Raw genomic sequence first — 19,033 nt, 5'->3', positions numbered from 1 at the left:
GTATAGTTTCGATTCTATTTACTTTTTTGTAATATGTAATTAATATAATTGTGTTCTCATCTCATTTTGACTAAAGACAAATTAAAGTGGGCAATATTATTGCTTTGATTTTGCTATTCTTATGCTTCACAATCAGTAGCTTTCTATCACTTACAGTACTGGTACTTAAAACTTAATAGCTGCAAGGGTTTGGCCTTCAGATAGAAATTGGTGCAGTACTATAACGAAAGAACCATTATAACATTTTTTTTTTCCTGAAAATTCACTACTGGCTGTGGAAAATATTCTTCTCACATTTAAATAATGTTCCGCTTTTAAAAGTCTGCAGTGACACTAAGTGATTCACTCTTACAAAATGCATGCCCTTTTAAATTGGCACACAGGAATGTACTGCACAGCAAAACCCAGTTTTCATAGATATACTAATTATCTAACTGCAGCAAAAGAAATGTGGCACTGAGTTTTAATTACAGTGTGGTATGAGACTAGAGTAGCAATGGTTTGAGTAGAGTAGCAACTGTATGGGGCACTGTAGGAGAGGCAATGGATATTAGTATTCAACTGGCCATAGACATGGAACTCTGGAGTCTGGCCACAGCAGAAAACTAAGAGTGAATCATTGCATACCCTTGGGGTTTCAGTAGCACCCACTCGGTCTTGCTGGACATGAGGAGAGCAAACATCAGTGGCCCTGAAGAAAATAGCAGGGGACTAATGGAGGGTTCAGTACTCACTACGGTGAGTGAGTACTTGAGAGGTGCCATATCTGCTCCAAGACTATTGATAAGAGAGTCAGACAGACAGCTAGCACAAAGACACCAATACACTCCAAGATCCTGCTATAAACATTCTCAGAAAGCACATACTATCTACTCTGTACTTTTAAAATACTTTCTGCAGTGCCTCATGCATATATTCTATAGGACAGAGGACAGATTTCTGTTTGTGAGTGACCTGAGAAAAGATAACCCATTGTTTTTTTTTTTAGGAAAAATATCTCACAATTTGCTCTTCCGTCAACTAGTAATAGCGTCGCCTTTTCTTGGCTGCTTTTATGGTAGAGCGAACCCTGCCTGGATTCGAATTAGATATCAATAGTGCAGACTTCCTTTTATTTGAGATACAGTATTGTATGCTACATAAAAGTAGCTTTTTAGTGGATATACTTTGTCCATGAATGCACAATGTATAGAAACCTAAGGAATAGGTACTGGAAGAATGAGCTCAATAGCAAGCAGGCATAGACAATTCTATAGCGCTTTTAATTCATTAAAAAAGGTGAAAATTCATCAAAAATTTCTTCCCTGTGTGTAAAGAAATAAACCCATGTAAGTAAAACAAGTATATGTTAGAATTAAAATAGGATGTCTGTTCAATTAAAATATAAAAGAAAAAAAGAAATCGTTGAAACAGGAAAAGGGAGAATGTAAGCAATAAATGAAATAACATATGATCATATATAGTTAGTAGCCTGTTTATTAATGTTCTACCTACATTCACTGGCCATTTTATCAAGTTCACTAACCATATAGATGCACTCTGTGTGTATACATTTTTTCTTTTGCTCAATTTGCCAAACAGATTTTAATATAAAACATAATAGCATGAAAAGTATTCACCCTATCGTCAGGAGATTGCAAGTTCAAATCCTGTCGATACCACAGCCATCTGTGGCCAGGAGTCCAAGAGAGCAAAAATGGCCGTGCTGTCTGCGTGGGATGGGTGGCATTACTCTGTCTCCTGGCAGTCAGAATCTAAACAAATGTTAGTATCTGTGAGCTCATGTATGAGGAAGAGGGCAAACAGCACTTTTCTCCAAGTGTGTTCAGCTACCCTGTGATGTTGCATGAGCAGCAGTTTGAAAACATGTGGTGGCTTCACAGGTCTTGGAGGAAACACCTGCTAGCATTCACTTTCTGGTTGATGGCAGTTGTATAATGGGGAGATTGGGTAGGAATTGGCAAAACGACCAAACGGAGTAAAAAAAAAAAAAAGAAGGAAAAGAAAAATCCTACAAAGCCATTAGTTGAAAAAAAAAGTCAGATCGTCACCAGGTCATGTCAAGTGATTAGTAATTTTATGCAGAAGCATCATAATATGGAGAAGCTTCAGAAAAGAAATCATTTAATGGAAAAAGATTTAAAAGTATTGGTATGCTTATTATCATTAAAAAATGCAAATTGCCTCACCATCCACACTGCCTTGTTATAAACATTGAGAACTTTTTAAATTTTCTTGTATTATTTATTTTGTTTTCTTTCAAACCATTTCAGCTTTACAACAGTTCGTTTACACTTACAGACAGAACCCTTATTCAAGCAGTAGTAGTTTCTCAGTGTGAAGTCTATAATGAAATATTTGCATGTTTCCTCTGTGACAAAGCACTTTCAACCAGATGGCTATAAATTAAGGCAGAACAAATGCATTTCCAGCAGCTTTCTTTTTTGAGCAAACACAGATTTTTGCATATAATCTACAAGTTTTATGATATTGTGGCATATGTGACTTTATACTATAAGCTTTATACTTGAGTATATAGTTTACTTATTGTCATATTTTCCAAATGTGGCTTCTTTTTGAAGGTTATGATGGATTAAAATAACAGATTCAGGGGTACTTTAAAACTTTTAAACAAATCTTAAATCCATTATCTACAGTATGCATATATTGAGAAAATATGAAAGTGGCAGAAAATGCTGATGTTTGACCATTTCCAAGTCATACTTGGTTTAATACCTTCTCTAAGTTCTCTAATTAAATCAGTAGGCCTTGGCAACTTCGGTGCTAGAATATATAGTATGTATCCCAGTGCTGGCCAGAGGATGATGGGCTTCCCCTGCTGAGAATTGGTTCATTCCAAGATTTCTTCTTCCTCAGTTCTATCCTAGGGGGATTTTCCCTTTACTTGCTCACTGGGGGTTAAGTCACTGAAGACTTTAAAGCTGCTTTGAGACTATGTTTAGCATTAAAGTAAGTGCAATTCTAAATAAAAATAAAAATTCTATTTTTTCTATTTCCATGGTTTTCTCTGCTGTTAAAAGCCAGTCTTTCTCAGATGTCCCAGTTTGTTTCCTATGGGTTTAGTGCAAAAACTGTGCTAAACGTTCCTTTTCTTTAAACAGACAAACAGCCTGATATGATGATTGTGGCCAAAACCAATCTCAATTTTTAACTCTGAAGTTGAGATTGGAGCTGTTTCTAGGCAATTATCTAGGTTTTCAGTTCCCAGAGTTCAGCCCAACATTTTAATAGTGCCTTGATTTGCTTTTCCAGTAACTCAAATCCTTTGCTCAGCATCTGCAGTTCCTAGTCCTCCTCAGATGCCATTCACTGAAGTGCTCTCAAAATAAATTAGAAAGCAAACTTTCATCACACATTCATCTTCATCTTCTGGTCAGGCTCAGCATGGATCTGGAGCCAATCCCACAAACACTTGGAGCAAGACAGAAGAATTTAGCATAGCCAATCTACCTGTCTGCACATTTTTGGACAGTGGGAGGAAACCAGAGAACTCAGAGGAAACCCATGCTCACACAGGGAGAACATGCACACAAACTTCTCACAGACAGTAACCTGAGCTCAGGATCGAACGATGCAGCCTGGAGCTGTGAGGCAGCAAAAAGCAAATTTAAAAAGTCTGTCCATTATTCTCTGACCTCTCTCATCAACAAGGCATTTCCGCCTGCAGTACTGCTGCTCCCTGGATGTTTTGATTTATTCTGTAAATTCTAGAGACTATTGTGAGTGAAAATCCCAGGAGATCAGCAGTTTCTGAAATTCACAAACCAGCCCCATCTGCAACCAACAACCATACCATGTCAAAATCACTGAGATCACATTTTTTTTCTGTAGTTTGATGTTTGATGTGAAAATTATTTGAAGCTGCAGGATTTTATGCATTGCTCTGATGCCACATGATTGCCTGATTGGATAATTGGATAATTGACTGTCATCAATAAACATTACTAATCTTTTCTTGTATGCTTAGAGAAAGAAGACACACAGATTGAACACTATCTCATACTCAGCTGTTTCTCCAACTTGTGCTCTTAATAAAAAAAAACCTCAATACCTGACAACTGAAATAAGCAAGGTTCATCAGTACAAAAGCACCAGAGTGCTTATGTCCATGAAAAACCTTTCTAGTGGTTAGGAAACAAACAAACAAAAAGGGAATATAATATATCTTTCCTGCAGCAGACAATTAACAAATTTGCCAGGCAAAAAAAAAACAGAAATCCACTGAAGAACTAATGTAGGAAACAGAAGCAGAAGCAAATCATACAGATTAATGCACTGACTGCAGTTAGCTAGCTAGCTCAGGTGAAAGGCCGCTCCTATTGTCAGATCTGACAAGAATGCGCTACCTGTTTGACAAGCCATCATTGTTTCCCTAATCCAATAGTCGACAGGGCCTGCTGCCTAAGAAGTCTTGTCAGCAAATTGAAGCAGTGCTCCTGTAGGCATGGATCAAGGCCTGGCACCGCACGGCCATGTTCTCAGTGCATTTGGCCCAGCTCCAGGGTAATTTTCATAAGGACAAGTAAACTATGGGGCAGCACTAGACAGAGCATGCAGGACGATATCCCTGCAAGCATGAGCTCTCACTGCGTGCTCTGAATACTAATGCATCCATAAAGCAAACTCGCAGCCGTCTGTTCGGACTACTTCCAGCATTCTCAAGGGTTGCTTTAGCCATTTTTAAGAGTGTTTGTGCTCTTGACATTTAAAGTACAGAAAAAAGAAAAAAAAAGGCTTCGTAAATACTGTTCTTATCTAAATCTATGGGCTTACTGGTTCTAATATCCCTACAGTGCAGTGCCGCATACTAACAGTTATGAATAGGTCATAAAGTCAAACATTTCTAGGTTGTTTGGCTGTGAGGCAAAAACGAGGAGAGCTGAAAAATAAATGTTTCCTCTTAAATAACCGGCAAGCTTTTGACGCTTTTACCACTGCCTGGGAAACCGGAAATTAATGAATAACACAGCACAAGTAATAACTGACCATAAAAGTTGGACACATATAATCAGACGACTTTTTTATCGTTTCACTAAAGAAAGCAGCAATTTTGTTCATAAAAAAGCAAAGCAAATTAAGGCAGGATGTTTTAGGACAGAACAGTAAAATAATCCAGGAGAAATAGAGTCATTTTGCTATGTATGGCCTGTAATTAACTATCAAGCCCTCTGGCCCCACTCTTTGTGTTTTTATTTAATGGCACGTCACATTTATTCCAACCCCTTAATTAAGTTTGTACAAAAAGGTTTTGGGTTGAGTTATGGTTCAGAGCAAAGAATTGGATATTAATTGTTAGTGGTGTTATGTTGGTGCACTTTACAAAATCAGTAGAACAACCCACACACCAAAAAGCTTAATCAGCTGTTTACTGTATAGATATAGTACAGTTTTGTTCTTAATCTCTAATGTTGGATATAATTATCTGTAACAGTCGAAATTGCTGTTTTTTTTTTTTAAAGAAATAAAAAGTATCTGAACATACAGTAATTGACAAACTGTGTGTAAAAATGCTATCAGTATAATCTGGGGCTTGTTTTGAGAAATAATTGAGTCAGGACCTGTCTTAGAGCAAAACTACATGGGTCTTTATAGTAAACCGATTCAAAAGATTCAAAATGTTCCTCAGTAAGACTTAAAATGCCCATGTCTAGAGGGGCTGGCTGACATCATTCAACCAAATACTGTCTTTGTCTTCTCTAGTCAAGTAAACCTGGAAATAGGGCTTAGTACAGCTACACTTGTATTCAAGCTACCTGTAATTGTATGCCAAGAGCTCTTAATTATAGATGGATATCCAAGTTCCTAAATGGAAAAGTTCACTTCAACTATTAACAACAAAGTTTCCAAGGAAGTCCAAGGAACCAAAGAAGAAGGACACTGACACAAACTACGGGTACTGCAAGGAAAAATCAACCAAAAGTTACAAAGAAGGCTAGAACAAACATGGTGTAAGTAGCATGGTAATCAGGGTGTATTGCAAATCATGTTAGTGAATATGGCAACTGGTTAAAATTCAACAGACAGAACCTTGATGTTGGTGAGCAGCTGAATCACCCAGGTGCTGATGTGATGATGGCTGATATTCAAGATTCAGTATTTTTGATTATATATTAATTTCCAAAAGAGACACAACAGTGATTTTTTTTCCACAAATTTTAGATGGATGAAATCTGATGTCTGTCTGGATTTTAAAGTGGGAGTAAAGGTTGTGTCAAATTTCAGGATAGTAACTTGCAATGGAAATTGTCTTTCATTTTCAGAACTCTTCCAAGTCATAAATCCTACAAGTGCAGGCTTGGTTTGTTAGATGGCTTCACTGAATTGTGAATTGTGAATAAGATGTTTCTCTAACTGTCAATTACTATCTCACCAGTCAGACAGGCAAAAACATTTTTTTTCTCTGAAACTTCCATTAAGAAATGCTAACCTTCCCTTTCCTTAAGTGGCTGTCTTTTTTTCTTAGCCAAACATAGAGGGAAAAAGACTGATAAGAGTCTTTAACACTAGTTCATGTTGTATGATGACCTGACAAATCAGAGTTTGATTTGATTTGTGTATAAAATGATTTTCTGCTCATATAAGACAAAGATTACTTTTTACTTTTTATAAGACAAACATTACTTGTTTGTAGCCAGCATAGTTGCCTTGGGCCCTCTGTATTGTGAATATAACTTCAGCTCATGGCCAGAAATCCAGGAATCAAGAACATGATATCAGGACCAGCAATACTAGATGTAGTTGTTAGGATCTTTGCATTAAGAAGTTAAGAATTAAGAATTCCATCAGTGTTGGATGAATTTTTTACAAGCCGTCAAAAGACCATATCACCCATTCAAAAAGTTCTGCTCTCCAAGAGGGAAAGCACTGGTATAAACAAACTTTGTCTAGAGTAAAGTCCCTAAAGAGGGTTTTGTTGAGCAGACAAAACAGAGAAGTACAAAGACCCATGAGCAACATCTGTAAACTGGAGTCTGGCCCAGCTTACAAAACAAAAGGGAGAGTAAAAGAGAGGATGGCATACAGGCAACAGATTAATGTGTACTGCCTTGGGTTTTTTGCTTAGTACAGGATGAGGGCAAGTAAACAATTAGAATAATTACATTTCCCGTTCTATGCTGATTCCTTAACTAGATTGCTCTGAGCTCTTAGAGTAAGCTTATTAGTGGTCACTTATTAGAAAAGGATAAGTAGCTAAGGTGCATGGTGTAGTATTTATTACCCATTTAATACCTGTAAGAGTTTCCATTTGGTTCCATTAAGTTACAAAGAGAGACGATAAGACAGTATTTTATAACCAAGAGAATATTGGTTTAAAGCCAGCCACAGTTTGAATCCTGATGGTGCCATAGAGATCCAAGAGAGCAAAATTGACTGTGCTCTCTGGGTGGGCAGGATGGCAACACCCTCTCTCCTGTTAATAAGAGTGACACTATTCACGGGAATCTGTGAGCTCATGTACAGTCCCCTCAGAAAGTACTGGAATGGCAAGGCTGATTCTTTTGTTTCTGCTATACACTGAAGACATTTGGGTTTGAGATCAAAAGATGAATATGAGATATGAGTTTTCGTTTCCTGACATTTACATCTAGATGTGTTAAACAACTTAGAACCTGGCAGCTTTTGTGCCAGACCACCCAATTTTTAGATGAGCAAAAATATTGGAACAGATGATCTTAAAGTAAATAACACTTAATATTTGGTTGCATATCCCTTGCTTGCAGTGACTGCATCAAGCTGGCGACCCACTGACGTCACCAAACTGTTGCATTCTTCTTTTGTGATGCTTTTCCAGGCTTGTACCACAGCTTCTTTCAGTTGTTGTTAGTTTTGGGGGTTTCTCCCTTCAGTTACCTCTTCAGGAGGTGAAATGCATGCTCAGTTGGGGTAAAGTCTGGTGATTGATTCAGCCAGTCTAAAACCATCCACTTTTTCCACTGATGAACTCCATTTTTTGGCAGGGTGTTTTGGGTCATTGTCTTACTGCATGATGAAGTTCCTCCCAATTAGATTGGATGCATTTCTCTGTAAATTGGCAGACAGAATGTTTCTGCAGACTTCTGAACTCATTCTGCTGCTAACATCATGATTTACATCATCAATAAAGATTAGTGAGCCCATTACAGAAGAAGCTTTGCAAGCCCAAGCCATGACACTACCTCCACTGTGCTTGACCAATGAACTCGTATGTTTTGGATCATGAGTAGATCCTTTCTTTCTCCACACTTTTGCCTTTCTTTCACTTTGGTAGAGGTTACTCTTGGTTCCACAACTTTTCTAAATCATCTCTGCATTTCTTTGTGAATTCATATCAGACCTTCTGATTCTTACTGCTGATGAGTGTTTTGCACCTTGTGGTATGGCCTCTATATTTCTGCTCTCGAAGTCTTCTTCAAACGATGGATTGTGATACTTTCATCCCTGCCCTGTGGAGGTTGTTGGTGATGCCACTGACTGTTGTTTTCGGGTTTTTCTTAACTGCTGTTGTTTTCCTTGGCCGACCTGTTTGATGTCTAGTTGTTGGTACACCAGTGGTTTCTTTCTTTTTCAGCACATTCCAAATTATTGTATTGGCTATGCCCATTGCTTGTGGAATGGCGCTGATAGATTTTCACTCTTTTCTCAGCTTCAGAATGGCTTGCTTTTCTCCCATAGACAGCTCTCTGGTCTTTATCCTTTTTAATAACAAATACAGTCTTCACAGGTGAAAGCCAGGACTCAAACCAAGAGTAGACATTCAGTCCTATTAATTTTTAAACAACCAATCTAACAGGGCACACCTGGGCAACAAGAAACACCTGTCAGTTACATTTTCCAATATTTTTGATCACTTGAACAAATGGATGGGTTCAAACAAAAGGTGCCAAGTTCTAGTTGTTTAACACATCTAGATGTAAATATCAAGAAATGAAAGCTGAAATTCAGATTTATCATCTCATATTCATCTTTTGCTCTCATACCCAAATGTCTTCAGTGTATAGCAAAAACAAAAGAATTGGCCAATACTTTTGGAGGGGACTGTATACTGAAGAGGTTAGTCAGCACTTTTCTTCAAGTGTGATCAGCTGCCCTGTGATGCAGTATGAGCAGTGTGAAAAGATGTGGTGCTAGCTGCACGTGTCTCAGAGGACGAATGTGTTAGCCTTCACCCTCCCCAGTTGGTGGCTATCATGTGACAGCGGAAAGCTGACTGATGGGTGGAAATTGGCAAGTGACCAAATTAAGGAGAAAATGGGGGAAAAAAATCAGTTTCTTCACTTCAAGAGTGATCTCAAGCACAAATTAGGATACACCACAATTTTGAATTAATGTTACTTTAAGTTAATTTAATTTAGCAAGTCTACGTAGCATTACTGAAATGTGTACACTTTCAAGCCAGTAGGACAAATAAGGATAAATGAGCAAACAAATGTAGTATCCCACAGTGTAAACACTGTATTCTGATCATGGCAACTCATTTACCACTTTGGCACACACTTAAATGTACTGAGTATATTCCATTCTGCATGTGTTTGACAGTAGAGAAGTTCCTCCTCACTTGATGCAATGAGAAGACAGAGCACAGCGGACGGGAAGTCTGCAGTGGTGCATCACCAGCGGGGGACATGGTATGTCAATATGAGTAACCTTGGTGATGGACCCGTGAAAAGATCTACGACCCACGGACAAGCACATGGTGCCATATTACTCCTCCGGCCATGCCTTTAATCTACTGGAGTGGCCGAGGCTGCTTTTAAAAGCCAGTCAGCCAAAATGGAACGTAAAGATTCAAGGCAGAAAGGTCATGTTTCTCATTGTACAATATGAGGAATCATACTGCCATGTCCCTCCACACACAAATCAATGCAATCTGGCTTAAATAACATTCGGACCTTAACATTTGCTACATATACAAATGCAGTCATCTCTTCGCTGACAGGAAAGTCACACATAACTAATGCAGTTGTGTATTCATATTCTGTATATGACCTGTTAGATACACACAAGAAACATTAGTGCCTATTAGTGCTTAATTCTGTTATGCTAAACATGAAAAGAACTTTTCAGATCATAGCTTAAATTACACTCGACATTCTTTAAAGCAGTTTGTCACAGTACAAATTTTAAATTAGAATTAAAAATAATTATTTAAAAATGTATATGCACAAATTAAAATTAAAATGATCACAATTTTCAACAATAGATCAATCAATCCAACATTTTCATTACTGTGAAACAGTAACAGTAAATATAACACACCTTCTCTTTCATAATTGCCACATAAAATGACAGAAATATTGGCTGCAATTATACATTGTAAATAATCTGCAATTCTACGAGTTGACTTGAGCTCCATGTATATATTTTTGCTGATCCGCTTCCAGCCAAATGCAAAATTGAAAGAGATGACAGCATTAGTTGCATCCAAGCTGTTTAGAGTCAGCAAATAGTTAAGTGAGAAAATTCTCCTGAATTTTAAAAAAGCTTGTTCAAAACACGTCAGTTACTAGACAAATGTGTGATGTCAGCATTGGTGGTACAAATCAATATGACAGGCATGTCTTTCTCTTAGTAATGATTCTCAAGCACTTTACTCGAGTGCCTGACAATCATTTCAGCAGAGCATCTTATGAAGTTGTTGAGTCCACAGAGTTGCTTAAATAAAACAAGCTTATGTTAACTAGCCAGTGTGTTTGCAAATTCAGATATTCTTAATAGTTTAGTGAAATATCATCTCATACTGGTAAATTCATAACAATTCATTCGGCTAAAGTCGTATGAATAATGACCTCAATAATGATATAGCCTCAAACAAAATAAAGTCATATGTATCATATGTGACTTATGCTGTAGACTCAGAGACAATTCTAGGGACAGTGGAGACCCCAGGGAGGAAAATGCCAAAATGATGTTGGGCTAGTGTTATATTACTTTATAGCACAACTTGGCTGAATGCTGAATCTGACTGGTCAGGAGGTGTGCATTATTTGCGTGTAACAGCACCAGTAGTTCCGGCTGTAATGTACGATAGGTCAATATTAATGTGCTCGTTCTAATATGTTATTGTTTCTCTAGTAACAACTCATAGACAAAACATATTTTCGTATGACAGCACGGTCTGTTGTGTGTTACTCCTTACTTATGGCTTAGCCTACAGTTGTCATCCTTAATTATTTCAGTGTTAGGTTATCTCATTATCTCCACTTACCACAGTTCTGCTTCCTCTTTTCTGCTTCTTGCTTTCTCTTTCTTTCCTGGTTTCCAGAAAGGTAAGTTCCTTTCATTTTTAAAAACATAACAATTCAAAATTAACATTGTGCAAGTCCCGCATTCTATTGAGATACGGCCTCTCCTAGTATAGTGTTGTTCATTACCTACTGGGGGAGTCCTGCACGTTACTGTGATATTTTCACAGACTTAGCACCCAAGCAATTGCCCCATAGCAGGAAGTTGACAGTCAATAACAAGCTTACTACGTACACCAGTTTTCAATGAGAATACAGAAACATCTAGTCTGGTCAAAAGCCAGCACCACCAGCACAGATGAACAGCCTAACAAAAAGTTAAATAATATACCTTTTTAAGTTGATCAAACTAAACATCTCTGACATAACACTGCCGCCACACTGTTTAGTTTCCTTCATTTGTAAAGAAATTTAGCTCCTCGATCTTTCTGATGCACAAATTTTTCAATCACAGCTTTATTAAAAATCAAACTTTAGAATTTTGTAAGCAGTTGTTGCAATTTGAATGTTTTCTGGTTGCTGATGATTGTACACCAAAGACACACTTAACAACTTAGCTTATTATATATATATATTATATAACTATCATTTTGATAACAAATGGATTTTTAAAAAGAACTGTGCTCAATACAGCAGGTGTGGATCCTGTCACCAATGTCACAGTGTGCAAGATGAACGCAAAAGTAATACCATTAACGGTCCTGTCCTCTGCCCTCTGCCACTCATAAACAAAATGTTCAGAGAGGGACAATGGTGCAGAGTGATCTCTACTCCAGAGGGTCATGATTAGTGCTTGTTGTAGTTCCCATTTTAATCACTAGGTTCAATAAGAACTACTGAAGTATATACAGTGCTGAGCACACTGCCCACCATTGCACAACATCTACAAAGGCGAGCAAATCAGCTGATATAAATTATATAAATTATATATAAATTATATAAATTATTATATAAATCAGCTTATATCTGCCAAACAACAACATTCTTCAAATTTTCAGTCACTCAAAAGACATCATTAATATTGCCATAGAATTTAAAATGTATGGAGTTGTCAGTGAGGACTTTATGAAGATTACCATTTGTTGATACATATATATACATGGGGAGTGAAGGCTAGTCTGTCTGGTCTGATCCCACAGAAGAGCTATTGTAGAACAAATTGCTTAAAAGTTAAAGCTGGCTATGATAGAAAGGTGTCAGAACACACAGTGCATCGCAGCTTGCTGCATATGGGGCTGTGTAGCCGCAGACCTGTCAGAGTGCCCATGCTGACCCTCTGTCCACCACCAAAAGCACCTACAATGGGCATGTGAGCATCAGAACTGGACCACGGAGCAATAGAAGAAGGTGGCCTGGTCCGATAAATCACATTTTCTTTTACATCATGTGGAAGGCTGGGTGTGTGTGCATCGTTTACCTGAGGAAGAGATGCCACCAGCATGCACTATGGGAAGAACGCAAGCTGGCGGAGGCAGTGTGATGCTCTGGGCAATGTTCTGCTGGGAAACTTTGGGTCCTGGCATTCATGTGGATGCTATTTTGACACATACCCCCTACCTAAACATTGTTGCAGACCAGGTACACCCCTTCATGGCAACGCTATTCCCTAATGGCAGTGACATCTTTCGGCAGGATAATGCACCCTGCCACACTGTAAAAATTGTTCAGGAATTGTTCGAGGAACATGACAAAGAGTTCAAGGTGTTGACTTGGCCTCCAAATTCCCCAGATCTCAATCCAATCGAACATCTGTGGGGTGTGCTGGCCATCAAGTCCGATCCATGGAGGCTCCACCTCGCAACTTACAGGACGTAAAGGATCTGCTGTTAACATCTTTGTGCCAGATGCCACAGCGCCCCTTCAGGAATCTAGTGGAGTCCATGCCTCGACGGGTCAGGGTTGTTTTGGCAGCAAAAGGGGGACCAACACAATATTAGGCAGGTGGTCATAATGTTATGGCTGATCAGTGTAGTTTTGTATGAATATACAGTTCAGCTCTTTTATTATGCACAATGTCATAAGAACAATAATATAAAAATATTTCTCAACATATCTAATAACAGACCCCTGCTAGTCAATCAGAATTTTTTCTGTGGTCATGATATTACATGTTATGACAGTTTTCATAAAGTATGTGTCATAACATAATAAAACATTTGCTACTTACATTAGTCTTTAACATAACCGTGTTATGGCAGCTATCATGACAATTACCATTAATGATAACATAATGTAAACCATAATAACTACTCAGTTGACACAGTTACATAAATTGTATTACATAGTTATCAAGTAGAATATTACCAGCCAGAGTCATTATTTATTGAGAAACTAGACACTGGGCTATACCTGGCAGTTAATATATCAAAATACAAAACATCATACATATAGATTACAATGCATTGTCAGCTACTTTCTAAGCTCTTACACAGAACAATAATGGCATTATTTTGACATTTACATATTACACAGAGACTTTATCTCTTTCTTTTCAGGGCTTCCACAAAATGCCAGAGAAAAAAAATCCATGGCCCAAATTCCCAAATTTATATGCCCAAAAAAATCCATGGCCCAAATGTAGTCTGTAAGACAGGGGTTCTCAGGCGTTTCATGAACCACATTTAAATAATATTTTGTGTATTATTTTTTAGAGCTATAGAGCTTTTTATTCCTAAATGTTCCACCGACAGAACACATTAAGTCCAGGTTGAAATTATTTGTAGGCTGACTTGTTTATTGAAGTTTGGATTAAACCCCGTTCACTTCAAGGGACCAATCAAATAGGCTAATTGCTATAAAAACTTGAAACAAAAACAATAACTTTGATAATAATAGGTTGTGATTAAGGTTGCATGGTATACCGTACTACGGTAGTATCGCAATACTTTTCCCACTGCTTTTGCAGAATACACAAATGCTAGTGACACTTCATTTAACCTAAATTCCTTACCTTAATCTTTAAATCTTTCCTGTTCAATAGTAAGCGAGCTAACATTGTGCTAACCTCTCTGTATTAATATTAAAATTATAGCCATATTTGCTAGTAAGTAGGCTAACATTACCAATTTTATGATTTTTTGGAGTTCATTTCCAAATTCATTGATTTATTCCTAATGTTGTGTTCATGCTTAGTACTCTGAGGACAATTCCCATTTGCATGATTTCATTGCTTAATAGAGACAAAAAAATGAAAACATTAGATGAAAAAGGTGGCACATTTAACGAGTTGCTTGCCAACTGTATGATTGTTCTTGAGTTTTTTCAATAGCCAGTTATACACTCTTATTAATAAAGCATCCAGAGGAAAGTTTGGTTTGTCTGTTTTCATTTATATCTATGTTTTTCTGTAAATTTGGTTCATTTTGTAGATTTGAATTATGAATTAACACAATATTGCATGGTATCGTGATACTACTCAGTACAGCTATAGCTACAGACCCCCTGGCTATGCTACACAGACCTCTATAGGTCCCCAGAACCCACTTTGAGAGACAAGGGATCAATTTTGGGAAGTTACATAGCTGTCCATGCTGAGCAGGAAGACATCAGTGTAGACATGCTGGCCTGCGGAACAGAATAACTTATTTTGGGTGGGTTTAGTGAATGAAAACTCTTAAAGGAAATAAAGATGTTGAGCATGATGCACCTGACAGTTGATGGATCAGTGCTTAAAGGTTTCCTGGTCTTCATTCTGATGGGTAGTCAAACCTTTCATACACATACATAGTGGATCTATTTTGGCATATAAAGAGAAAACCCACCCTTAACATTTATTAAAATGTCACAGAACAGGTCCAACTAATAGCCTACTCATGAGACGCCAGTGATTGGACCCCATGCTAAGCTTGACTTAAGCTCCACCAGGCACTGAAAGTCAGTAGCAATGTCAGCATATGACACTTCCCAAGCATTGAGCATTGAGCTCATTGGATCAGGCTGGGAAGTGCATAACTCCTGCTCCTGAGCGACAGCACCAAAACAGAGCACATCGTGCTGCATTCTAATGAGGGCTAATGATCGTCATCAGCTCCTGTTGTTTGTTTCCATTTTGGATAGTGTTAAGCACAGTGAGCACTGAAATGAGGTCCTAACCATGTGCAAGGTGGGTGAGCAACAACGAGTGGGTTATGAGGCATTATTAATCACACTGGTGACTGGGCACAGCCGTGATAATTGAGCGGCAGGGGTCCTGTGTTAGTCAGCCAGAGAGACAGAGCAGTGAAAAGAGGTCTTACTGTGATCCAATGCAATACGAAACAGCTCCCAGCATGTCCCTTATACAAGTCCCGTCTCCATACAGCCGAGACATTCAGTCAAAATGAAAGACACTTCATTAATCAAGCGAGTGTGCATGTCTATATTACAGACAGATGTGTTTTAATTAACTTATTGTGTAGTGGGCTAAGACCATGATTGCTGTTAAGTGGCAGTGTGATGCAGTGACCCTTTCCAAAGAAAAACAACGTACCGTTTATATTAAGACTCTACACCTAAGGCAAATTGCTAACACATCACCATTTTAAAGTATGCTTTTTTCATGGGCTACCTGTAAATTATAAATGATATAAAATATATATAATAACAAAGACTGGTGCTAAAATCAGATCACTATTAGTGAAAATTAATATATTCAGTTTACTTTGTATACTGTTGTGCATACATCAGGGTATCTGCAACTAGCCTTCAACAGCACAAAAGTTTTTCCATATTTTGATATATTATTTTTATGTATTATTACACGTGGACAGTCATGTAATGTGATCAACTTTTCAACAAGATAGAACAAGATGAACCACTATATACTGTATACTGGACTATCTGTAAGTAGATTAAATTTCACATCTTGTAATCAGCCACAGACCAACACTGTTTCATGTCTACAGTACATATAGAAGTGAGTTACAATGTATTTGACATTTTGAGAGAACTGTCTGAAGCCCTAGACAGTTGTAACACATTTGTAGTCAAGATGTTTGACCCGGTGTCTGGTGGTAAAATATATTCAGCTACCGCAAGGGTTCACTGGGGAATAATTCATATGACGGACCATATTACTCTGAATAAACTTTAAGAGATGGGGCAAAAGGGTCATGTTAATGGTTACATTAGCAAAGCCTCAGAACAACAAATTTACTCTGTCAGTTCACTCTCTCAGTTCTCAGTGATGTTGGTAAAAGCAACATCTGGGGAAATAAAAGCTAAAGCAGATGCAGCATCTTAATTCCTAGATGATGTCCAGAAGGACACATAAGGTAGAATTAAACATGCAAGAAAGATGATCTACTCTTAATCATCCATTTAAAATCTAATTTAGAAAAACTTTCATCCCTGCACAAATGCATTGGGGTAAGTTACTTTTGGAAGTAACTTATCTTCCAAAAAAAAAAAAGGCGCTTTCATTAATTTAATCATGACTGTCCTAAAATGCTCCTTGGCTCTATTTGCTGTTAGAGAGAACAATTACATGATTGCAGACGTCACCATGCCAAAATGAGTAATACCCTATTACTTTGCAATGATGCTGCACTTACAAGGGACCTGGCAGCAACTTATCACAAGGAGTAATGAAATTGGACGTAAACATTAGAGGTACACTGCCATCTACAGGAAAAAGTTCAAGAGGTTGGTACCCAAATAAGGGATTGAAACTGTCACTAAAATGCATTGTCTAGTGCACCCTTCATGCATGCAGCAGATTTTTAATTCCCTACAGGTCTTGGTAGAAATCTACATCGTTTTCATTTGGGCCTAGCAGCGTGCAATCATATATCATTTCAACATGATGTGTGGAAAAGAGAGCTAGAGTGTTGACAATAAGGGTAATTCAAACGTAACACACCTGTATTACAAAACTTTTTACCCAGACATACACTCTTCAATCACTTCTGACTGATGATGAATGTGACTGAAAGAGGCAAGCGGTCATAGACACCTTCGATCTAATCAGTCTTCTTCAGGTGTCTTCAGGTGAGTTTTTAGGATTTATGTGGTATGACTGAGAGCTCAACTCGATAGGAATGCAGATCTCCAAGAGGAAGGTTGGCAGCCGTTGCTATAACTAAAATGGCCATGCGCTAAAATCATATGCAGGCCTGCTGACTTCTTGACAAGTTGATAAAGAGCAATTAAATCAGCACCACGGACAGCTGCACAGTTTCTGCTGCTGGAGACCGTCACAACTCTCTCTCTCTCTCTCTCTCTCTCTCTCTCTCTCTCACACACACACACACACACACACACACACAAATCACGCACGCATGCTTACAGCCTACACACATTGCATGGTTCATTCCTATTATCAAAAAAGGAAAAACGGACAAGAAACCATAATAAATAAATCTGTCTGACATTTAAACGTGCAATCATTGTTCAGTCAGGGTTGCAGCTTGCAGAAAGGCCACATTCTCTGCACTAAGGATGACCAAGAAAAAACCCCAAAAACACATCACACACACACACACACACACAAACTCAAACAGACAGCACGGCAAGTATGTATGAGACTATTCCTCATTTCGAGTTAACCTTTCTATACTGAAAGTTTTCTGAATTACGTAATTGCAAACATTAGAAGAGAAAAAAAACGCGCAAACGTTTGAGTGAGTTTCCTGTGCAGATCCACAATGCTCTGGAAACCCATTTAATGCTGCGAGAAATTACTGGCCCCTACCTTTTTTTTTGAGAATCAGACTCGATTCACGACTCAGCCAAAATCCTCAGTGTGATGGAACTATGTTCAAACGGTGCAGCACAAATTCCAAAAAAAAAAAAAAAAGCTTGCTTTTTTGCGCACTAAACGATCACTCGTTCAGTGTGTTGCGGTGACTCAGAGGAGAGAAGCAGAGAAGTGCTGGAGCTTTTAGGCTTACACATCCCCGAAAAGCATCAGCAGCATCAGACTCTACACACTCTTACGCACGACACGCTGGAGCATAAAAAAAAACCCTTGAAAAAATCCAGTTTCATTTAAATCAGCACTTTGCAGGACCGGTGCTAGAGTAGAAATGCCCACGCGCAGCTTCGACGTCCAGTCTGAGTCACTCCAGTCTGATGCTGTGATAAAGCCGAACGGAACAGCTGGAGGAAGACGTGTGGCTCTGAGATGCACACGCGCGGCTGATGAAGTTTGCTGGATAAGGAAACACAGCGGCTTGGTTCTGCCTCCAGTCGTTACAGTCACGCTCGAGCTCCAGCGTGGCGCGAGATTGGTCAGGGAGCTCCGCGCGCGCGCGCAACAGTGACGCAGACGGCGCTCAGGAAAACGCAGCCGTGCTGCGGGTCAGTGCACGTGCCGAACTTAACCGCGCTGTCGGAGGCTTGGCTGCGGGACTGGCTTTCTACCCCTTCACTTTAATTCGGATTCAACATCCGGAGCCTTCAAGTGCAGAGCTTTAAATACGGAGCAAATAGTGGCGCTCTGCTATACTGTACGGCGCACGCGACTCCGCTTCCCACACTCACAGGAAAAAAAATAGTAGAGTGAATTCAGATATATTGGGATATACTCGTTTTTGAATTTCCGTTTGTCTAAGCTTTCTTGCAATTAATAAAACAAATACCTCAACGTACAGTATAATACATTTCTGAGCTCCTTAAGGTCTTGAATATTTACACATAAAGGAAAAATGTTTATATCATTTCATATCATATCACATATATCATATCATATCAGACATAATGTTATGCTGTATTTTAATGTAAGCTATATTTAATAGGCCTGTTAACATCTGGCCAGGGACTACAGATGAAAAAGCCTTTTTGGGCTAACTCTGGCTTATTTGCAGTAAAAT

General features: G+C 38.5%; 1 protein-coding gene across 1 annotated transcript in view; it reads right to left on the bottom strand.

Annotated features, from left to right (window-relative positions):
- Nucleotides 1-18,671, bottom strand: part of nlgn1 (neuroligin 1) — a 255,896-nt gene extending 237,225 nt beyond the window's left edge. The window contains exon 1 of the mRNA XM_026928425.3: nucleotides 17,914-18,671. The gene's annotated coding sequence lies outside the window, so the exon portion shown is untranslated. The remainder of the gene's footprint in view (nucleotides 1-17,913) is intronic.
- Nucleotides 18,672-19,033: the final 362 nt, after the last annotated feature.

This window comes from Pangasianodon hypophthalmus, chromosome 11 (assembly GCF_027358585.1).
Source record: "Pangasianodon hypophthalmus isolate fPanHyp1 chromosome 11, fPanHyp1.pri, whole genome shotgun sequence".
Lineage (NCBI taxonomy): Eukaryota > Metazoa > Chordata > Actinopteri > Siluriformes > Pangasiidae > Pangasianodon > Pangasianodon hypophthalmus.
Note: the sequence above shows the minus strand (reverse complement) of the source record. Positions and strands in the feature narration are given on the sequence as shown.